General features: G+C 44.7%; 1 protein-coding gene across 1 annotated transcript in view; it reads right to left on the bottom strand.

Annotated features, from left to right (window-relative positions):
• TRABD2B (TraB domain containing 2B) overlaps positions 1 to 21,788 on the bottom strand; it is a 329,959-nt gene that overhangs the window by 156,755 nt on the left and 151,416 nt on the right. The window lies entirely within an intron of this gene.

Genomic DNA, 21,788 nt, shown 5'->3' with positions numbered 1-21,788 from the left:
GCTATCTGTGATGACTGCTTGGCTGTATGAGGGAGACTGGAATGAAAATGCCCTTCTATTGCCTCTGACTGTCCCACACCCTCTAGCTTACATCCAAACCCCAAACTGAGTTGGAAGGTTCTTGATAAAAGTGAAAATCTTCTGGACTTCTGAAGACACAGTTGTTGTATTGGGACCTTCTGCATGTCACTAGTAGCAGAAACTTTAGGAAGTTTATTATGTCTCCCTCCTTTAGTCTTTCTTCCTTCACAGCCACTCTTTTGCAAAGTGAAAAAAGATACTGAATTGTAACACTGTCCCAGCAGACCAGTTGAGTGTCCCAACCCAAACCCAAACCTGGAAGTATCAAAAAGCCAAAGCAGCCCTCACTATGCAAATTTAGGTTACTGAATAAAAAAATGTCCTTAAAGACAGACTAGACTAGAAGAAACCAGGTTGGAAGAGACCTTCGAGATCATGGAGTCCAACCTATCATCCAACACTATCTAATCAACTAAAACATGGCACCAAGCACCCCACCAAGACTCTTCTTAAACACCTCCAGTGATGGTGACTCCACCACCTCCCTGGGCAGCACATCCCAATGACCAATCTCTCTTTCTGTGAAGGATTTCTTCCTAACATCCAGCCTAAACCTCCCCTGGCGCAGCTTGAGACGGTGTCCTCTCGTTCTATCACAGGTTGCCTGGGAGAAGAGACCAAGCCCCACCTGGCTACAACCTCAGGCTCTTAATACAAAGCTATTACATGCTAACCAACCTATGCAAATTGGCTGAGGCAAGCACATTTAATGTGCACATTTACTTTATAAAAACACAAAGATGATCTTTCAACTAAACCTGTTATATCTCAGCACAGCAATCGGTTCCCATTAAGATCCAAGCATCCCAAGATTTCCTTGCCCAGATCTAAGGGTCTCTTCAGGCTTTTCTACAAAGAGATCACTCTTTCCCAGGACCACAGCCTGAAGTTAAGCATCTTCCTAACTTTGTTTTTTCTCTAATTTAAAAAATCTGTGTGTGTGTCCCCCCCCCAAAAAAAAAACTACAGTTTGAGAAATTTCTAACCTTTGAAAGGATCTGAGCTCTTTTCTTTTTCCCCCTAAGGGCTACAGCTCAAAGAGGAAATGGTTCATCCCAGGATTTCCTGGGGATTCTAAACATTTTGGCTAATAAAAATAAAAGCTTAGGAAAACGTTGACAGGAAAACTGAGAGCAGAGGTTTCCCCCAATATGCTTTTAGTCAAATCCTGCTCATTTCTGATGTTTTTAAAACAATGGATGCTGATGGATTTTTGTATCCAAAAAATACGCATACACCCAGGCACAGACATATACAAACCACCAACACACCCTCAGGATAAGACAATACGTTTCATAACGCAATATTAAGAAGGCAAGAAACAAATCCTTACTTTACTCCCAATGTGGGGTTTTTTTTTGTTGTGGTTTTTCTGGGGTTTTGTTGTTGTTGTGTTGTGGTTTGTTGGGGTTTTTTTTTCCCCTTTGTTATTCTGGCTTTCTGGGGAAACCAGTCCTCTGTGCATTAATGCTCTGGGTTACACTGTCTGTCTGTCTCTTCCTGTGATTTCAGTCACATTCACAGAGGTCTTAAAGAAAACTGCCTATGTGTTCCTGGAAATCAACACCAGGCTGCAGAAAAGGCCACAGTAGGAGTTCACTTCTTATAAGACACCAAAGACTCCACATGCCTGAAAAGCAGCTCAAGATTTTATTGTAGGAGGGAAGTCAAAATTAGAAACTTGAATATGGTAAGGAAAACTGCAGCCACTTCAACAGTTTCTACTGAAGTCTTGCTTAATCATGTCATAACCACCATGGCTTTTGGTCAAGTGGCTCAAACCAAAATTCACAGAGTCATAGAATGGTTTGGATTGGAAGGGTTGGAAAAGTCATCTAATTCCAAACCCTGTGATAGGGGCAGGGATACCTTCCACTAGGCCAGGCTGCTCAAAGGCCCAACAAACCTAGCCTTGGACATTTCCAGGGTGGGAACATCCACAAATTTTATGGCCAATCTGTTCCAGTGCCTCACCACCCTCATAGTGAAGATTGTCTTTCTTATATCTAACCTAAATCTACTCTCTTTCAGTTTAAAGACATTGTCCCTTTTCTCACCACTACATGCCCTTGTAAAAAATCCCTCTCCAGCCTCCTTTAGTTACTGGAAACTTAAAGAGAAGCAGGATCTCATCACAGCTGCCAGCTTGCTGGCTGGATTTGTAGACCATTTCCTTCAGAGTCAGGTTAAAGCCACCTTAAAACTTGCATTTATTTTTCCTTGCTGTTTAGATAATGCCACAAACCCAATGCTGTTTCCTTTCCTTTTCTTTATCTTAATATCAGTGACCTGATGACCTGCAGCCTAAGCCTCTATCTAAGTTAATCTCCCAGAGGTGCCTGAGATTACTGAACAACTGATGACTTCAAAATAAACACACTTAGAGTGACTGCCTATACACAGTCCCACCTAATAAACACAGCAGACAGTATTTGTTCTGGGAAGTGATGGGAAGTTATGACTTTGGCTTTGGGAAAGTGCATTTTTATTCACACAATTTATGGTCCCCATGTCGGCACACTTTGAAAGCCACTTTTACATGGCTGCCTCTGGCTCCTGTTTGTGACCTATCAACCAAGGACAGCAGAAAGGGGTTTTCACTCTGCCAGGAGGAAGCCTTTTTATCTGAGTGGGGTCATTCTCTCTGCAAAACAGCAGCCCAACACAGAGGTTTCATTTGGGTATTTGGAGGCACCAGCTCAGCCCTTAGGGCAGAACTGTAGGCCCTGCTTTACTGCCTAAGAGAGTGGGTGCCACCAGTCCTACGCAGTGCATGAAACCACTGGTCCAGACTTTTTAGATGATGTTTTGCACAAACTGGATAAGGGGGCTGGACCAGTCATTTCAGGCATGGTCAGGTCAGAAGGGATGCAGTGGAACATTCATGTATCGCATTCCGCACAGTCCCATATCATGTTTTACTGTGCCACACATCTGTAACTTCAAACTGGGTGTTTGAAGGTTCCTGAAGGCCAACAACATGTTAGTGCTGCATGAGACAGCAAAAGAGGAGAAATCATGGCCTTTGAACAGGAGATATTTCTCCTTATCCATTTTATGTGCATTTGGCCCTAGCTGGAGAGGATAAAAAAAGCCCAGGGGTTTGGAGCACAAGCCCTATGAGGAGAGGCTGAGGGAGCTGGGGTTGCTTAGCCTGGAGAGGAGGAGGCTCTGGGGAGACCTTATTGCTCTCTACAACTACCTGAAGGGAGGTTGTAGACAGGCAGGGGCTGGTTGGTCTCTTCTCCCAGGCAACCAGCACCAGAACAAGAGGATGCAGTCTCAAGCTGCACCAGGGGAGGTTTAGACTGGATGTTAGGAAGAAATTCTCATAGAGGGAGTGATTGGCCATTGGAATGTGCTGCCCAGGGAGGTGGTGGAGTCACCATCATTAGAGGTGTTCAGAAGGAGACTGGATGGGGTGCTTGGTGCCATGGTTTAGTTGATTAGGTGGTGTTGGATGATAGGTTGGACGCAATGATCTTGAAGGTTTCTTCCCACCTGGTCTATTCTATTCTATTCTATTCTATTCTATTCTATTCTATTCTATTCTATTCTATTCCATTCCATTCCATTCCATTCCATTCCATTCCATTCCATTCCATTCCATTCCATTCCATTCCATAAATATTGAGGCAAATGGTTCTTCAGTGGTTCTTCTTTTGTTCTTACCCTTCTCAGTACTCAAATAGAAAATCCATCATACAGTTTCAGGTTGAAAGAGTGGCCTGGGGTAAAAAAGAAATTTAAAAAAAGAAAGGAAAAACAAAACCCAAGTCCCTGATTTTCCAGATTAATTAAAAGCAATAAAAGTGTTTGCTCAAATCTGTTCACTTCCACTGGCTTCCAGAAGATGGGTTTCCTCTTCCCTTGAATCTCTTGTGCTGTTGCTAGGAATTAGTGAGCTGTGAAGCTCACCTAATGAGGTCAGCATCAGGAAATAGCTCTGAAAAAACAACAGGTCCCAGGGGATCTACTAAAGGACTCCCCCAGTGTCCATATGAAATCCTGGATGCATCGGCACATTGTATGGCCCAGGCTGTGGGAGGAACACGCCCTACTCTGTTGTTGTTGTTCCTATAAAGGGACAGCTAAGGAAAGTGAAACTATTAACTCATCCACTGGAATTTCTGCTCACAAACCGTGCCCCCTGTTAAAGCTCCTCATAAAAGCCTTTCGGCTAGTTGGTTCCATATGTTCCCCAAACCCACAGTTATTGCTTCTGAAAGGCAGGAGTAGTTAACAGTCTGCGGCTTGGCACTGACCAGGGAGACCCAAGGACCTCTCTTTTTCTCCCTCCCTTTCAAACTGCCAATTAACCAGTCTAATAAAACAGTTTGAATCTGATGAAGGTGCTTGGAGAACCCCCTAACCAGCACCTATCCTACTGGTTTAGCTGTGACAGTGACACCGTGCATGGGCTGGTGCAGAGCGTTCACACAACCAGTGTGCAGCCCCAGAACGAGGACTGGTTTCCTTGGTACTGAGAAAGCTGCAGGGAGATTGAGGCTCCAAGCCTTCAGTCCAGCATACCCAAAGCTCCTGCTGAATCTGACTTCCAACACCTTGACTTCAGCCCAAACTTTCTTCTTTATGCAATGTTCTCATGATGAACTTGCATGTGCAAAAGTAAACTTCGAAAAGCCTTTTCTCTGTGTTATTCATGTTCGGTAGTCTTGTAGAGGTCCATTTCTCAGTTGTACTGAGTTCAGAAGATTAACTAGGATAACTAAACCTATCTAGGAAGTTAAATATCTGTACCAAACACGTTACACACTGAGCAGTTGGATTCTGCATTTTTCTGGTTGAAGAGAAGCAAGTTCCAGTAACCAAAACCTTGCCAGCAGTGACAGCTTGCAGATCTAAATGCCACCACTCAGACTTCTGGACATCAGACTTAACTCTTGTCAACAAAAAGGTAAACAGACAGTAAAACCAATTCATGTCTCTGGCATGAGACCACACTCTTGAAGGGAGAGAACTGGTTTTTTCTTCTTCTTTATAGTTCATAGAATCATAGAAGAGACCCCAAAGATCATCAAGTCCAACCTGTCACCCAACACCTCATGACTACTAAACCATGACACCAAGTGCCACATCCAATCCCTTCTTGAACACCTTCAGGGATGGTGACTCCACCACCTCCCTTGGCAGCTCATTCCAACAGCTAACAACTCTCTCTGTGAAGAACTTTCTCCTCACCTCAAGCCTAACCAAGAGTGGTTCAAAAGAAAGCATGGATGCAGCTCAGCTATTCCATGGTATGACAGAGGGGTTTGTTAACCTGCTAGACCACAAAAGATCACACATGAAATGCCTACCAGTAATCTCAAAGTCCCATGTACATTTTTGCTTAAGTAAGGATGGAATTCTGTGTCTGCTGGAAGTTTGTGAGAAGGTTTGTGCAAAGCAGCACTCCGGGAGACATGCCATTGGGGCTGCAGTACACCGCTCCAAAGGTGTCACTGAATAGAATACAGAATTAACCAGGTTGGAAAAGACCTTTGAGATCATCCAGTCCAACCTATCACCCAACACCATCTAATCAACTAAACCATGGCACCAAGTGCCTCATCCAGCCTCTTTTTAAACACCTGAAACCAGAGCAGTCATCCCAGATAAATTCAACACTCCCCAAAAGCATCTGGTAACAGATACTTTGGGGAAGAATGTAAGAAATGAGGTGAGCTGAGGGTAAGCTTTTCTCAGACAACACTTCCCATCCTTTGGAAATCTGCCAGTTGGAAAGCTTGTGGTTGAAAATACCTCTTCCCCTATCACATCTTCCCACCCACCTCCCTGCTCTCTGTGAATTCACCTCTATATTATCACTGTGTTTGGTTGCACCACTCTATTTAAGAGTAGCCAGCTGTCTGATCTACGCACAGAGGAGGTCACAACCTGCTAGTCTGCTCAGCAACTGCACTCCCCAAATTGATGCATGGCAGGATGCCCAGAGGGCAGTGCCACCGTCACTTTCCTCCACCTTAAATAGCCACATTGTCCCCACTTTCAGGATCAGCACCTTCAAACGGGCACGTGAAATCCTTCCCAAGAACCTGAAACCACGTTTGTGCTCTTGGTTCACAAGCAAAATTGTTACTGGGCCCATCTGGGGTTTCAGTTTTACTTTTTTGTCTCCCTCGTAACAGGAGGAATGTGGGAACGTGCCCCGAGCAGAGCCTACCAGTTGGCCCTAGTGACGAGTGAGCTGCAGTGAAAGGGGCACCCTCAAAGAAGAAAAAAGCAAAGCTCTGGGGGAATTTGGGAACCCAGCCTGAGGTACTTTGTTTTTTAGAGCCTGTCTTCATGACACACTAAACATCCACCCACAGAAAAACGCAACCGGTCCTGAGTGTACTTAATTTGGGGGTTTATTCATATTGCTGCTTAATTTTGAACTGTTTCCTTTTAATTACCAGCTGAAGCTACATAGTAAAATGGACTAGCCCCACAGGCATGTTTTTCTTTCTATTATATTACAGTGAGGCAGCAGATTAACTCCTTCAGCCATCCCAGCTTAACACCTCACAAGGCCAGCACGGCCGCTTTCCAAACTGCTGCTCCTGCAGCAAGAGCGGCTGAAGGGGACATAAAGATATATGTTCTGCATTTCCAAACTGCCAGCCCTCCATACCAACACAAACAGGTGCCAGTTTCAACATGCATCACCGTGCTGGAGTGTAAATCACTGCCCATCAGAAGGGGAGCACTTTCCAGTGAACCAGATGGAGCTGGCCAAGGACAAACGCTTTGGGACAACAAATGTCTCAGCTTTCTAGCCTCCATGTGAGCATGACTGAGTTGGCAGCTGTAGGAGAGGGAGTGTCTGAAGGTGACTGCATCCTCATGAGGTCAGAAGGGAAAGAAAATAAACAAAACAAAACAAAACCAAAACCCCAACCACAACAGTGGAGGCTTGGAACAGGCTAAGAAAAGCCAGCCTTCCAGAGGAAGCAGTGTGCTGAACTCCTCAGGGATAAGCACTTGATTTGGGTTGGTTGGGTTTTTGGGTTGTGGTTTTTTTTTTTTAGCTTAGTTATTTTGTTAGCTTTATCTCATGTTTGAATTTTATGAATCAAGATATTCTTGCTACTGGGGGAACTGATGAATGGACCTGGGGTCTTTTATTAAACACAGGGCTTGATCTTGCTGCCTGCTCACAACAGTCTTAATCAGCACAGCACAGTGTGACTTCACCAGGGCAACTCCTCTTTCCTCCTAGAAATTCATGCCTATGTCCTCAGGATCAGTTTTGGGGGTGCAATGCAGACCTTGTAAGCATGGAGATTTGAGGAGTATTGGCAGCAGCTCCAGCCCTTTGTGCTCTGACGTGGCAATTCTGGGAGAGGGAGCCTGTCCAAGGGGCATGTACAGCACTGCCCATCACACCAGCAGCCCAAGAAACAGGCTCATTTCCTTATGTGGTGGGTCTTAAAAATAGCAGAGGAAAGAGTCCAGCACAAATGGTGGTGGAGGCAACATCGCTGGAGGTGTTTAAGAAGAGACTGGATGGGGTGTGCTTGGTGCCATGGTTTAGTTATTAGATAGTGTTGGATGATGGGTTGGACTTGATGATCTCAAAGGTCTCTTCCAACCTGGTCTGGTCTATTCTATTCTATTCTGTTCTATTCTTTCTGAATAAGGATGCTGGACCAAGTGTCCCTGGACCAAAAAAAGAAGGCTTCACCCTGATCCTCCTGCTGGTAATGTGAGGGTCTGGGTGCAGAAGCAGTGTGTGAGTGAGCAGCCCATGCCTTAGGCCACCTCCTTCTCCAGCAAAAAGGAGAAGGGCAATTAGGCAGTGACATTATGGCCCTGGGTAACAACAGATGGACACAAAAATCCTACAGACAGCTGCTTGGAGGTATATTTTATCAAAGCCTGGGAAAGGGCAGGGAAGGTGATCAATCATAATTCACCAGGAAGACAAGCAGGCGCTTTGCATGAGGTTGAGGCTAGAGCTATACTGCTGTGCTCCCCAAAGGCAGCTTGGTGGAGCCTGCTGCCACAAATGACCCTTTAAAACTCTCTCACCAGTCCTCACACTGCAGCTGACCCACGGATGCATAGGGCTGCAACCTCCTCTGCAAGCCTTGCCGCCAGTCTGCGCTGCACTGGAGAAGCAGCAGGCGCAAACTTCATCCCCAGGCCTTCTGTGAAAGGGCACAGAGAGGAGGAAGAGCTGCAGACACAGCTAGGACTTCAACATGGAAAAAACTGCAGCTGAACCCCAGGTTCAGCTACCCCTCTGATAGAGATGCAGCACAGGGCAGATGTAGAGGCAGAGATGCCCACGACAACAGAAAGTCTTTGGGGCTCAGGGTACACAGGCAGTAGGAGGAGGCACCAGGTCCATATGCTGCTGGCCTGAGGAATGCTGTATACTCCCTGTATAGTGTTACAGCCCTGTTGCAGTCCACAGGATTTCTGCCTAGAAGTGGCAAGTTACATAAAAAAGTATTCAAAATCCAGTTAGCCAGGGAAAGAAGGTGACCTACCCATCAAATCACAGCAGCTCAGATTGCTAATATCATCCACTTGTAGCCAAGCTCTTGCCCCCAAACTAAGCAGAGGCCAAGAATAATTACTTGCTACTCACCAAGTTGTTTACATCGATTTTTCAGCAAATAAATTCAGCTAACAAATAGCTTCAAGGAAACTGAAATCTATTCACAGTCAAGTGGCCAAGAGAGAAGAAATTTATATAATTAATTATTTGGAACCAGCTACTCTCTTAGCTTTCAAGGTCAGAATGGTGAGTTCAGGCACTTTACTTTCTGTTGTATACTAGGGCTCCCTCAATGTAATTCTGTTGTTAATGAATTATTGGAAGTTGTTTTTCAAGAGGCAGCTATCACTGCTATACTTTCATTATCATTGGGACTAGCCTGGAGAAGAGGAGGCTCAGGGGAGACCTTATTGCTGTCTACAACTACCTGAAGGGTGGTTGTAGCCTGGAGGGGATTGGTCTCTTCTCTCAAGCAACCAGCACCAGAACAAGAGGACACAGTCTCAAGCTGCACCAGGGGAAGTTTAGACTGGAGGTGGGGAGAAAGTTCTTCACTGAGAGAGTCATTAGCCATAGGAATGGGCTGCCCAGGGAGGTGGTGGAGTCACCATCCCTGGTGGTGTTCAGGAGGGGACTGGACGTGGCACTTGGTGCCATGGTTTAGTCATGAGGTCTGTGGTGACAGGTTGGACTTGATCTTTGAGGCCTTTTCCAACCTTGGTGATTCTGTGATTCTGTGGAAGATCAATACTTCCACAGAAGTATTGGTTGATGCTGTTTGAAGCCTAGGCTGACCAGCGTCCATTTGTAATGGGTTGAGGCAGATCCCCTCCCCACCACAGGCAGAAATAACGACTCAGGCAAACGGATTGCAAAAGTGATGAAAGTTTAAATAGAAAGCAGTGAATGTTACAGAAAACCCAAAGCGCAGTGACAAAGAAAGATCCCATCCCCACCTGAGGGTGCATCCAAAACCCCCAGGGCTCCTTCTTCCCCCTCCCTCTGCTGGGCTAGTCTCAGCTGGCCAGGCCTGAGACTGCCCATCCCCCTGTGGCCTTGGGCCCAATCAGGCCCATGGCCGGGAGATCTCTCCCCCGGTTACCAAGTCTCGGAGAGGGAAGGAAAGAGGAAGTGCCAGACTCCGCACTGGATCTTATAGTGGTGCAAAGAATTATGGTAGGAAATACACAATTTCCTGTGTCCATCCCTCTGGGCTGGACTTCTGGACACAGGAAGTGAATGCACCAGGGGGGCACCCAGCTCAAACTACAACACCATTCCAGTCAGAGAACACCTATGAAACCAGCTACTGGAGAGGAGATGCTGCTAAAGAATCAAAACTAGTGTTCACAGAGTTTTGCTCCCCTGGTTTGAGTCAGAATCAGATGTTGCTGTAAAAACATTTACATAAAGTGGCAAATTCTGAAGAAAGCATTTCATTCAAGGAACATTTGGGGGTTTCTTTTTTCTTCTAACTTGGGTGAAACAGTCTAGAAGAATATTCTTTGCTTCAAATATTCCTGAAGGTGGGATATTTCCCCACAGAAATAATAATAATAAAAGGTTAACTAATACTGTTTTCAGGCACCCTCTTGTTCCATATACACAAACAGCAGAGAAAATAGCTAAAAGAGAGAAGTTCCATGTTCACCTCCTGCACAGAAAGAGTGATTTGCCATTGGAATGTGCTGCCCAGGGAGGTGGTGGAGTCACCATCACTGGAGGTGTTTAGGAAGAGACTGGATGAGGTGCTTGGTGCCATGGTTTAGTTGATTAGATGGTGTTGGATGATAAGTTGGACTTGATGATCTCAAAGGTCTCTTCCAACCTGGTCTATTCTATTCTATTCTATTCTATTCTATTCTATTCTATTCTATTCTATTCTATTCCATTCCATTCCATTCCATTCCATTCCATTCCATTCCATTTCTATTCTGCCACATCTCCCCACTCCTTAGATGCACTCCCAGTAGAGCCAAAAAAGTCCTTTCCTCCTCCTCTCTTTTTCCTTGCATGTGAGTATTGATGCTCTGCAAACACACCCACAGGTAAGCAAGCACACTGCCACCCCTGAAACATTCCATAAGTGTTCAGCTCATTGTTCTCTCTGTCACTGTGCTTCACCAGGAAGAGTCCCAGAAATCCTACAGCCACTGAAGACATTGCATATGGGGACACAGCTGAAAAGTCCTGGAGACCAGAAGGTGGAAACTAAAGAGCAACCCTCCAAAGCAAATCTCTTTGCTGTTGCCCTGCAGTAGTACAGAACAACAGCAGACTTTGTCACAGCCCTGACTGTGTGGTTGGAACTCAGAGGCTTCAGTCCACTCTTCCACCTCAGGACTGTAGGGAAGACATAAAACAAGGAAGCCCAAAGCAGTGGTGTGGGTAGTAAGAGCACAGATGATCACTTCCAGGTTTGACTTAACTTCTTAAGCCTAGGTCTTAAGAGCCTGAGATGCTTCAGAGCCACTCTCAGCTGGTGTAATTTAGCATCGTTCTGATGATTTACACCCGTTGAAATCCTGCCTGCATGCCTGGAGGAGGAGAAAGGGATGAGGCAGGAGGTAGGAAACAACATCCCCCACAAAACTGGAAGACCAGCTAATTTGGAACACAACATCTGTTCTGCATTTTTTCCCCTGCTCATGATCTTTTTACCTTCCCTAAAGTAGGTAAGAAAAGGGTAGGTTCAGGTGGTTTTATACACCATGTTCTTTGAAGATGGAAGTTGGTCAGCTTCACTTGCCTCAATCATGCTTTGCTAATTCACTTGACAGGGAATTTTGCCTCATGTTTCTATTTTGTCCAAGGGCATTTATGTTTGCCCTTTAATTGTTCCTCAAATTTTGCGATACAATTATGAAATTCTAACAAAATTAGCTTGGATTTTGAATGGTGAATTCTCAGAACCACCTAGAAAAAGAACCCTAGGTCTGGAATTATTCAGTAAATTACTCCAAACCATAAACACATCAGAGAATAATGTCAGAGAGTCAATACAGAGAGGCAAAAAGTTGAATAGATTGCAAAACAAGTTCCCCAGTAAACATTCTTTACTGAGCTCTGCTAACCCGAAGTTACTGGACTCAAAACATGAGGCTACAAACATTAGTAAGACAAAGACTTCATGGAGTTTTGTTTAAAATGCAAATTCTGACTCCTTTTTTTCTGATGGGTGACCTCTCCTCTTTGCTTTTAGGAAACCAAATTAACATTTTGGGTTGCCTGTTTTCATCACATTTTGCTTTGAGCACAAATGACTTCGAGAGAAAGCTCTGTTCTTTCTATGCTGATAGAAATTGAAAAGGGATTAACCAAAAAGCAATAAACTATTCCCCTTGAATTGCCAGCCCTACATTTTCTTATTAGTGTCTACCCACACTAATTTGAAACTCAGCAATGCTGGTTTTCTCCAAAGCTGTCAGCTGAAATAAGCTAGTTCTGTTCCTTGCAGGCTGCATTTGCCAAAGAGCTTTCTGCTTTCAAAACACACTCCCTCTACCAAACACATCAAGATTGTTGCCCTTTTCGGACTCTCCCATAGGTACACGGTGACGTTAAAGAGGGAGTAAAACTAGCATGGTATTTTTCAAGTTATTATCATGGGAATGCTTTGTACACAAGAATGTCAAAGCAAAGTCAAGCCTTGCAAGCAGTGCTGAAGGTAGATGGATGAGTGTGTGAGTCAGTTACTTGCAAAGATTGCAGACCTAAGCCATTAAAATGAGTCATGCTAGGAGGGGAAGGACCTCTGATGCAAGCAGATAGTAGCTCTGCAAAAGACACACAGAGTGTCACTCAGTGACAATAGGAGTTGCTCAAGAAAAGCAATCCACATTGTCTTCTCTTTGGACTTGTCATATGAGCATTGAGAATGGCAGAACAAAAGTCCCTGTAGCATCATATAAAATTTCCAGTCCATCCTTAGCCATTCTTAAGTCATCTTTTCCAGTCTCCTCTCCAATAAATTCAGAAGATCTGGCACCTAAAAGTTGATATTGCAAACCACCTATTCAGGACTGCCTCCTAGCATGTTGACTCAGTTGTACTGCATGACCAAGAGACTAGCTCCTAACTGGCATTTCTCAGAACTGGCCCTGCTGCCTACCATGAAGTCTTGGGCAGTTTGACCCTTTGTATTCACAACTAAATGCTACCAGATGGATGCATCAGTTCAAAGGCTGGTGGAAACAATTAACATTACAGGAAGCCACATTTATCCTTCCACCTATAGCACTGAATTAATCACAGCTGATAGGGATCTAAACAGAGCAATGAAGTCTTGCCTTCATGTCCCACTCAAGCCCCTGATTTATATCACTGCCTGTCAAGAGATGGCAGAAGATTGCCCAGTAGCTGCTGAATGCTTCTCTCCCACCCTCTCCCTCTCCTGGGGAGACAAATATAAGCCAGGACATTCCTGCTCTGCTTAGGATGCCATGAAACCTAACCTCATGTTGACACAAGCATTAGGCCCCAGGACTGTATAAAAAAGTCACTGACAGAAAGATATAAGATAGAGCTTCCAAATTTGGCTGGCCACACACAGGCAGGCACTGAAGTTTGAGTATTGCTGGCTCCCAGAGCTTAGGGAGACCTGGTGGCTAGTAGACACTCACCCATGGGCACAGCACTTGTCAACCCATTTTGCAGTTGTATCTTCTGCTGGGTTCAGTGGCAGAGGCTGCTCCAGGTTTTTAAGGCTTTTATATTAGGTATATAGAATAGAATAGAATAGAATAGAATAGAATAGAATAGAATAGAATAGAATAGAATTAACCAGGTTGGAAAAGACCTTTGAGATCAAGTCCAACCTATCATCCAACACCATCTAACCAACTAAACCATGGCAACAAGTGCCTCATCCAGTCTCTTTTTAAACACTTCCAGTGATGGTGACTCCACCACCTCCCTGAGCAGCACATTCCAATGGTCAATAACTCTTTCTATGAAGAACTTCTTCCTAACATCCAGCCTAAACCTCCCCTGGTGCAGCTTGAGACTGTGTCCTCTTGTTCTGGTGCTGGCTGCCTGGGAGAAGAGACCAACCCCTACCTGGCTACAACCTCCCTTCAGGTAGCTGTAGACAGCAATAAGGTTTCCTCTGAGCCTCCTCTTCTCCAGGCTAAGCAACCCCAACTCCCTCAGCCACCCCTCACAGGGCTTGTGCTCAAGACAACTACCATGACCACTGAACTGCATCCTGAAGCACCGCATCCTATAGTTGCTATGAAAAGCATTATAAAGGAGGGAGTGCCAGAACCCATCCATACTGGACGGGACTGGGAGTTTGGATATCCAGGTGTGAATTTGAATATGTGTGCTCTACTGTGTTTAACCTTCAGTGCCCATTTGCCTATCAGAACGCCTACATCAATGTCCCAAAGGGGACTGTGCTCAGTGCCTTCTTTGGAAGCAGATCTCCTGACGCCTGGTTCCTCCCTCTTCCAGCAACACACTGATTCCCCACATTTCATGTTAACCATGAAATGGGAATGGATCTGTTACCATATGCTAAGCTTTTCTCCATTTGTGGGAGGCAAAGCAAAGACAAACAAGGAGGCTTGAGTCAACACAAGGGTTAACTTAAGAATTGAGCTTGCTTAAAATAAAAGCTGTCACCAACCAAAACGAACAAGTAGGCATTGAAGAGAAAACTGTTGAGATTTATGGGCCCCATTCTAGAGACATAAAAGGGGAGTCAATCATCATTTGAAGTTTATTTTTTTAATAAGAGCTCCTCAAACATTCCCTACACTTTTCATTGCCAGAAATGTAAGCTTGTGGCTGTTAAAAAGTTAAAAATTAGGGCTTTCCTAAGTGGGAGCAGAATGCATGGTTGCTCTGTACGACCCTGGCTACTCTAACAGCTACTGCTAATTCCCAGTGGAAGCATCAATGGCTTGTGAAATAGACTCCTTTCTTTTCTTTTACAAATTATTCCTTTATATTTTTGAACTTCTGAACCTCTGTGCTTAATAACAACTCCACAAGAAAGCAGGAAAATGATTGAGTGTTTATAACAACAAGCATCTCTTTTGATTATCATTCCAGGCTGTGGCACTTTCAGTTTAGCAAAGCCTTCGTCATAGCCGCTCTGCAAAACCATTCAGAACTGGGAGCAGGAGAGCGATGAGAAGGATATCTCCTTCTACACAGGAACTGTGCTCACTGGGCTTTTAGAGAAACTGAACGTTTAGTTTCACTGTCTTCCTCCCACTCCCTAAACTGCAACCTACTCACTTCCTACCTCTTTGAGCTGTAAGCAGAAATGAAACACTGCCTGCCCTCATGGGCTCCAGCCTTGCCGCCTGCAAATGAGCTGAACGCAACTGAATGTGGGTCATAAAACATTGCAAAACGAAGTAAGACAAAAACTTTAGCAACACACCCACACATGCAAGCAAAGAAAGAAACAAATCAAGGGAAAATAATAGGAATAAGCAGTCTTCTGCCTCTCTTTTTTTTAAATTATAAAAAGAAACCAATCCAGCAGGGCTGCAACAGATGACAAGAGCCTATTTATTTTCTCTAAAAGATCTGTAGTGGTTGGCTTCCCCACTACTTCCCAAAAGGCTTACATGGCTTTCAATTAAAAAAAGCTAACACTAGGAAATGTGTTTCACTGAATAGAAAATGGCAAGGTCAGGCTCAGGAAGTGCTCATCTTCCTCCAACAGTCAATTAAACAAGCATTAAATCATTGTTTATTGCATTCTAGATCCTTTGCTGCCCTGTACCATCGCTTTGTTGATTAATATCATGCTAATTCATTATAGTCTGCCTGCCAACCCATATTCTGAGCTAGATCCTCAGACAGGGGTCAATCCTGTACCTTCTTGGGTCAATGATGAAGCACAACCCAACCCTTTTAAAGGACAACTGTGACAAGTCTTAAAATCAGAAGAGCTTTGTAAGGACATGGTCCATACAACCCAGCAGTGCTCAGCATGTCCTTGAAGAGGCTCTAGAACTGCCACCACTTACACCTTAGCAGAGCCTACTGCCCAGAGACACATCTTCACTTGACTGTCAGCAAGGAGAAACAAAGCCTGATTCACTGCAACAATAACCCCCATCTCAGACCAACACAGGCTTTGCTGAAATGGAGCTGTGTTAAATCAGAACTCGGCATCCTTGAGGTTTTCAAACATTTGCCATTACATCAGTTTTTTAAGGGTGATTTTTTTTCCCCCCAAGTTCTCACTAGCATACTCTAGCAGTAACTCTTTCATGCTGCTGGATCTGCACCCAGATGCCTCACTCCATGGACTCCTACCCTCTTTGCCTATGCATCACAAAAACTGATGAAAGGGACAAATAGACAAGGACCAGTTTTAACTGTTTCTTATGGGTGATGGAGGGATTTCCTGCACAGCCTCACATTTACTTAGACATCTTTACTTGCTCTTTATTAAAGGTTCATAAATGCAGCTTCAGAAATCCCAGAGGCCAGGCTAAACCCCTACTAAATTTGTCTCATTAAGTGAGGTCCACTGTGGCTGGAACATGTAGTTGCTATAGGATTTGAGTGGCAGCCGCCGCCTGCCGCTGTCCCAACCACTGGCATTTAAATTGAAGCCTATTCATCACATGCTTATGGTCAGATCTAACCCTAAATGAGCTGCTCCTACTTTATTCTAACATATTTATTACTTCTGAGCTAGTACATTAAGATGGAAAATAAAAATCCAAACCCTAAACCCAAAACAAGAAACACAACACATGACATTCTCTCAGCAGTCTGAGCAGGAGAGTCTTGGGCTATTGCTCACATATGTAGAGGGTATGTAAAAGATCCCTCTCATTTCCATCAGCAAACAGTTATCCTGCAGGCTGCACAAAGTTATTAGTACAAGCTGTCAAAAACATGATGCAAACTACAAGCTTCATTAACTAAACAAGGTTCAGAGAAAAGTAATCAAGGTTTAGAGGAAAAAAAAATCCCATAAAAACTCAAGAGATGAAACATTCTTGAGTTTATTTTGCATTTTTCTTGCATTTACTGAAGTAAGTGGATGATATCCATGATATTTCTTCACCCTTGAAAACAAAGTGTGTAAGGATACCTGAAGGGATGAGGGCACATTTGTCCCTGAGTTAGTTTTGCAGCCTTCTTGTTCAATGCTCCTGAAGTTATTGCCTGTTCTTACAACAAGTGATGGACACAATACAGGTCCCCAAGTAATGATGTTCCTACAAGTCCTCAAAACAAAGGTGATGAGGCAGTGGATTCCTCAGCCCTTGAGGAATCCATCCTAGAGACCCAAGTCCTGGAGAGACAATGCTTCCCCTTGCTCTCCTCTGCACAGGCAACATGTTTGGACTTTAGAGCTGGGGCTGGATTTGAAGCATGGTCAGGCAGACTGCTAGCAGGTGGCACATTTTGTGTAACTCCCCACATGTAATAATGCAACCAGATCCTGACATGCAACAGAGCTCAACATTGTATGGGTGGCCCAGAGCTGCAGTAGGTCCTGTGGTGGTGAAGGCTGTGAAAACCCCAGTAGATTGCAGGATGCTGAATGCCAGAGGTTTGAAGACTCAGCTAATGAAAACTAATTACCTCAGCTCAACCACCCATACAACTTTTCTGCTGTTCCAGCCCTAATTCATACCAGAGCTCTGCCAATATGTCTCTGTATTGACTTGGAATGGAGCTAGAAAGAAAACAAGTTTGTGCCCAGTGGTAAAGACACTAACCTCTAAACACATGTGGGCTAGCTTTCTTGATGTGGGTTTTGATAAATCCCCTTTGTTAAGAGAAGACTGAGACACAATGGGTTTCCTTCTTGTGAAGGAGTAACAGGAAGACAGAGATGAGTCACTTGGTACAGCCTCATGAACCTCATGTCCCAAAGGACTGAGATACACAGAGGTGGGAAGAGTCAGTCACGGAGAGAAGCTGCCTTCAATTAGCATATTCTCTGCCCCAGCATTGCTGCTTTCCAGGCTGAAGCCTCAGACACTTCACAGTCATTTGTCATCAAATGGCAGACATCTCATTTCTTCTGAGTACTCAGGTTGGTGCATCATCCACATCAACCTTTTCACTTTCAAGCTGAGTGAGAAAACTTCCTTTAGCAAGTGTTGGAATCCCTTTTCCTCCTCATGTCCCATTAAAACAATAAAAAAGTCAGAGCTATCATCTCTCAGCCAGTAACTGTAAGGAAAGAACATTATGGAAAAAAAAACCCAAACACAGAGAAAGACAACAGAAGTGGTTTGTTTCTCATTATATAAATTGTTATTTTAAATTGAGTGGGCAAAAATCCACACAAATGGGCCAGAAGAGTAGGAAACTTCTGCAATTTGGTCCAATTTCTATTCAAGTACATGGCAAGCCTAAGACTGGTTTCTATGGGTCTTGGATCAGGCCCACAGGGAGAGAACTCGGCGCTTTCCAGGTTAGAACAGAAGCTCTACGAAACCACCTTCCCATAGTTCATACCAGGCTTTGGTTTCTGAGACGTGATTGAGAGGTTTTTCAACAAAGCTGAAACTCCCATCCTGAAGTCCAAAGGGGGAAATGAAAAGGGGTTCAAACAATTCCAAGTGAAAAAGCCAGAGAAGTTGCTGAATCAGCCACCTCTATGCCTCTGCTCTGCACTCCAGCCCAGATTTGTATGTGAGTTGTGTCCATAAAACCAAACTCTATTTGCTGTAGCCCTGCTGAAGTCCAAGGGTCATGCTTGCAAAAGAAATTGAGATCCTTCAATTATTTGCAGTATTGCCTTCTCTCCAGGGTTTGTTCCCCCTTGTCTTTCACTCTAACTCTTTTTTCCAGCTCCCTTTGGGCAACTAAATACAAACCTCATTTTTGTGACTCAAGGCCACCTCCTGCCTCCCGAGGCCTCGTCCAGGGAGTGCTCTTGTTCTTTCAGACCTCACAGCTGTGCAAGCTTTTATTTCTCTTCTGCGCTGGCTTTGTGGGCTATGACCGGATATGTCCAGAGATTGATCCACAGACTGGCTATGTAATGTTGATTTCTGTCTCTTTGGGTGGGATTTTTTGAGGAGCACTCAGAGTTGGCCTCACAGGGAGCTAAAGTCATTGAGAGTTTGCTTAAGAAGCTGCTGGATAAGACCACCAGAGAGATTTGGGACATTCTGCTCATCCTGTTTCTCAATTCTAAGGAACACTTGTGTAAAAGACACTGACAGAAAACTCAAACCAACATAAACCCCATAACCAGTTGGGTTCATCACGACCACCACTCCTGAACAGCATAAAGGCAACTTCCAAAAAGTTCTTAGCAGCTTTGTACTGCTGTTTTCCTACTTTCAAGCTCAACCCCATGATGGTCTCCACCCCGAAACTTTCAAACACCACAAGACACCTTGTAACTCCTTAACTTCAATCTCTTATCATTGCCTTAGCCCTGGCTGTTATTAGAACCATGGTGTCTGGCTATGAACAGTGCAGTATTACATAATACATCACTGGCTGCAGAAGAAACTCTCCTTCCCTCCCTCCCCTCCTGCTCCTGTTCCTTCCAAGTGCCACTTCCACTTGACCTCATTGCAGCAGAGTATGGCCAACCAAGCTCAGTCTGTCATGCAGCACAGGGAGACCAGCTCCAGCCTGCCCTACACACCAGGGTTTTCCTGACTTCCTGACACTTCTGATCTGATGGATTTTGTAGTGGTCTTGTAAATAGGAATTAGTCATGCCTGGAGGGTCAAGGTTGTCAGACCTCATGCTGATGTGCACATGTACTCCTGAGAGGAACACTAACAAAAGCAGATTCTGTGCCAGGCTAAGAAAGGAAAGAAGATATCAACAAATTGACAGAAAACAGCTTCTGTGACTTTCCAGCTCAGTAAGGACCAGATGGAAGGGCTGGGAAAATAAAAAGAGAGGGAGAGGGAGAGGGAGAGGGAGAGGGAGAGGGAGAGGGAGAGGGAGAGGGAGAGGGAGAGGGAGAGGGAGAGGGAGAGGGAGAGGGAGAGGGAGAGGGAGAGGGAGAGGGAGAGGGAGAGGGAGAGGGAGAGGGAGAGGGAGAGGGAGAGGGAGAGGGAGAGGGAGAGGGAGAGGGAGAGGGAGAGGGAGAGGGAGAGGGAGAGGGAGAGGGAGAGGGAGAGGGAGTTCTTTCAATGTGTGAGATGGAGAAGTGGTTGGGGAAAGCTATTAAAAAAAAATCAAAGTCTGAACTGGCTAAATTGGCCCAACAGGTATGGATCAGGGGAGAGGTGGGGTTTGATATAAACACTATATATTTATTTTGGCTTAGCAGGAGGCTGGTCCCATGGACTGAATGCCTGTTGAATACACAATAAGCACCAAGGTGCAACAAGGGTAAGACTGAGGAATATATTTCAAAAGCAAGCTCCTAATATAAACTAATTGCTGATGTGGACAACCTGAACTTTATTTTCATGTGGAGACCAGCTTAAGTCCCCCTATGGTTTATAAACATTTTGGGGAGGGATGGGGTAGGAAGGAGTCTCAAGAATGCAAACCACAGTTGAAGGTACTGCAATGCAGCAAGTTAGCATGTCAGGTAAAGTTGTCCACATGCCAGCCCTTAGCCTGCCACAACTGCAGGTAACTTGACTTAATCATCATTTAAGAGTGTTCATGCAGCCTGTTAGGGAGCTCTGCAGGCAGGCAGCAACTTACTAAGTTCCCAAAAGCCCCATATACCTGAACTCCTAGATGTTACTTTTGGGTGGGTTGCCAGTGCTGAAGGGAAAGATTAATATGAGAGATCCTGACCCTGCAATAAACACTCAACAATAATTCTTCCTATTAGGGTTTACTTAAACCTATTCTACTTTATCTGCTGAACTACCAGATTTGGTGGGTCCTCTTAGAGTGAGAAGATCATGAGTTTGATCATGAGAATTTTTTCCACATGGGGGCCAACTATTCACTCATGGACAGCAAGTCAGAGCAGCTGCTAAAGCCAGAGACCTGTTCCACCCAGAGATGGTGAGGGTTTCAATGCCACAGAATCAGAGTTGACAGCCCCAGGGAAAAAGTAACAGGACTTGAGCTCTTATCTAGCAAAACCAGAGAACAAAAACAACACTGCAGAAGCTCAGGCTGTCACACATTGTTTGTCTGTGGTGCTTACATTACCTTCACTATCAGCATTCCTGTTCAAGGCCCCAGTTGGTACTTCTGGGAACACCTTGAGGGGCTTGACTGGCCAGTGCCCACTGCATTAGTTACCGACTGCATGAATGAGTCCATTGAAATGTGCACATTTCATCTGTCCCGTCCACCCCTCTGGTGACAATAGAAGGATAAAAAGACGATCTGGGGTCCCTTCTCAGAGAACATAAACATGCTGTAACCCATTTATCCAGAACCACATAGTAAGTCTGTGACAGACCATAACTCCTTCAAGACTAAGACAGAAGTGACAAATCTTTATTTTCATGGCGCAGCAAACTACAACCTCAATGTGTCTCATTTATAGTTGCTTTTCACTGTGCAGGAGGTTCCATCAGGTTCATCCTGGGAGAGTGCCACTTCACTGTGAGAGGTGTGCATATTATTTATGGAATGGGAGGATGAGGCCAGTTCTGGAGAAAAAGGGTTTTGAAAGAGGAGACAAAGCTATGTAGGGGCTTGATGCATCTGTGATAACAGTAGGGTACTCAGCTGTCTGAGCTTCCTTTGAATGCTTTCCCAGTCATGAACCACCCAACTAGCTGTCAGGGGGAAAAAAGAAGCGTGTCCTAAGAGAAATCCCAGTCCTCTCACACTTGCCTTCATGCTGATATGAGCCCCCAAAACTGGAAGAGCTGAATTTTCCACTCCCAAGTGTGATGAAACAGAAAACATCACTTTCTCTGTTGGCAACAAAAGTGACAAATTCAAAACGGTCTCCTGATAGCTCTCACACTGCCCAGAAGTGTCTCTGTTTCCCAGGGTATTACTTTTACCCTGGAAAAGGTTCAGCCTAATCTAAAATCAGCCCCCCCAAGCAGGCCACAGCATACTGAAAGAGGGAGGCTGAGGTACCCATGGGAGACTCACAATCAAAATAATAACCAGCTGTTACCTGCTACACCAGGAAGTACCAACTGGCCCCACTGCGATGCCACACTCCCCATCCTTCTGCTCACAGCCAGACCAAAAGGTTTCCTTGAGCCAAGCAATAATCCCAAGCAGAGAGATCTTAAATGCAGGAGGGTCCACCTGTGCCTATAAACTATATTGAGGCAAAGCTGCTCGTGCT

The sequence above is a fragment of the Dryobates pubescens genome, chromosome 11 (genome assembly GCF_014839835.1).
Source record: "Dryobates pubescens isolate bDryPub1 chromosome 11, bDryPub1.pri, whole genome shotgun sequence".
NCBI classification, from domain to species: Eukaryota; Metazoa; Chordata; class Aves; order Piciformes; family Picidae; genus Dryobates; species Dryobates pubescens.
Note: the sequence above shows the minus strand (reverse complement) of the source record. Positions and strands in the feature narration are given on the sequence as shown.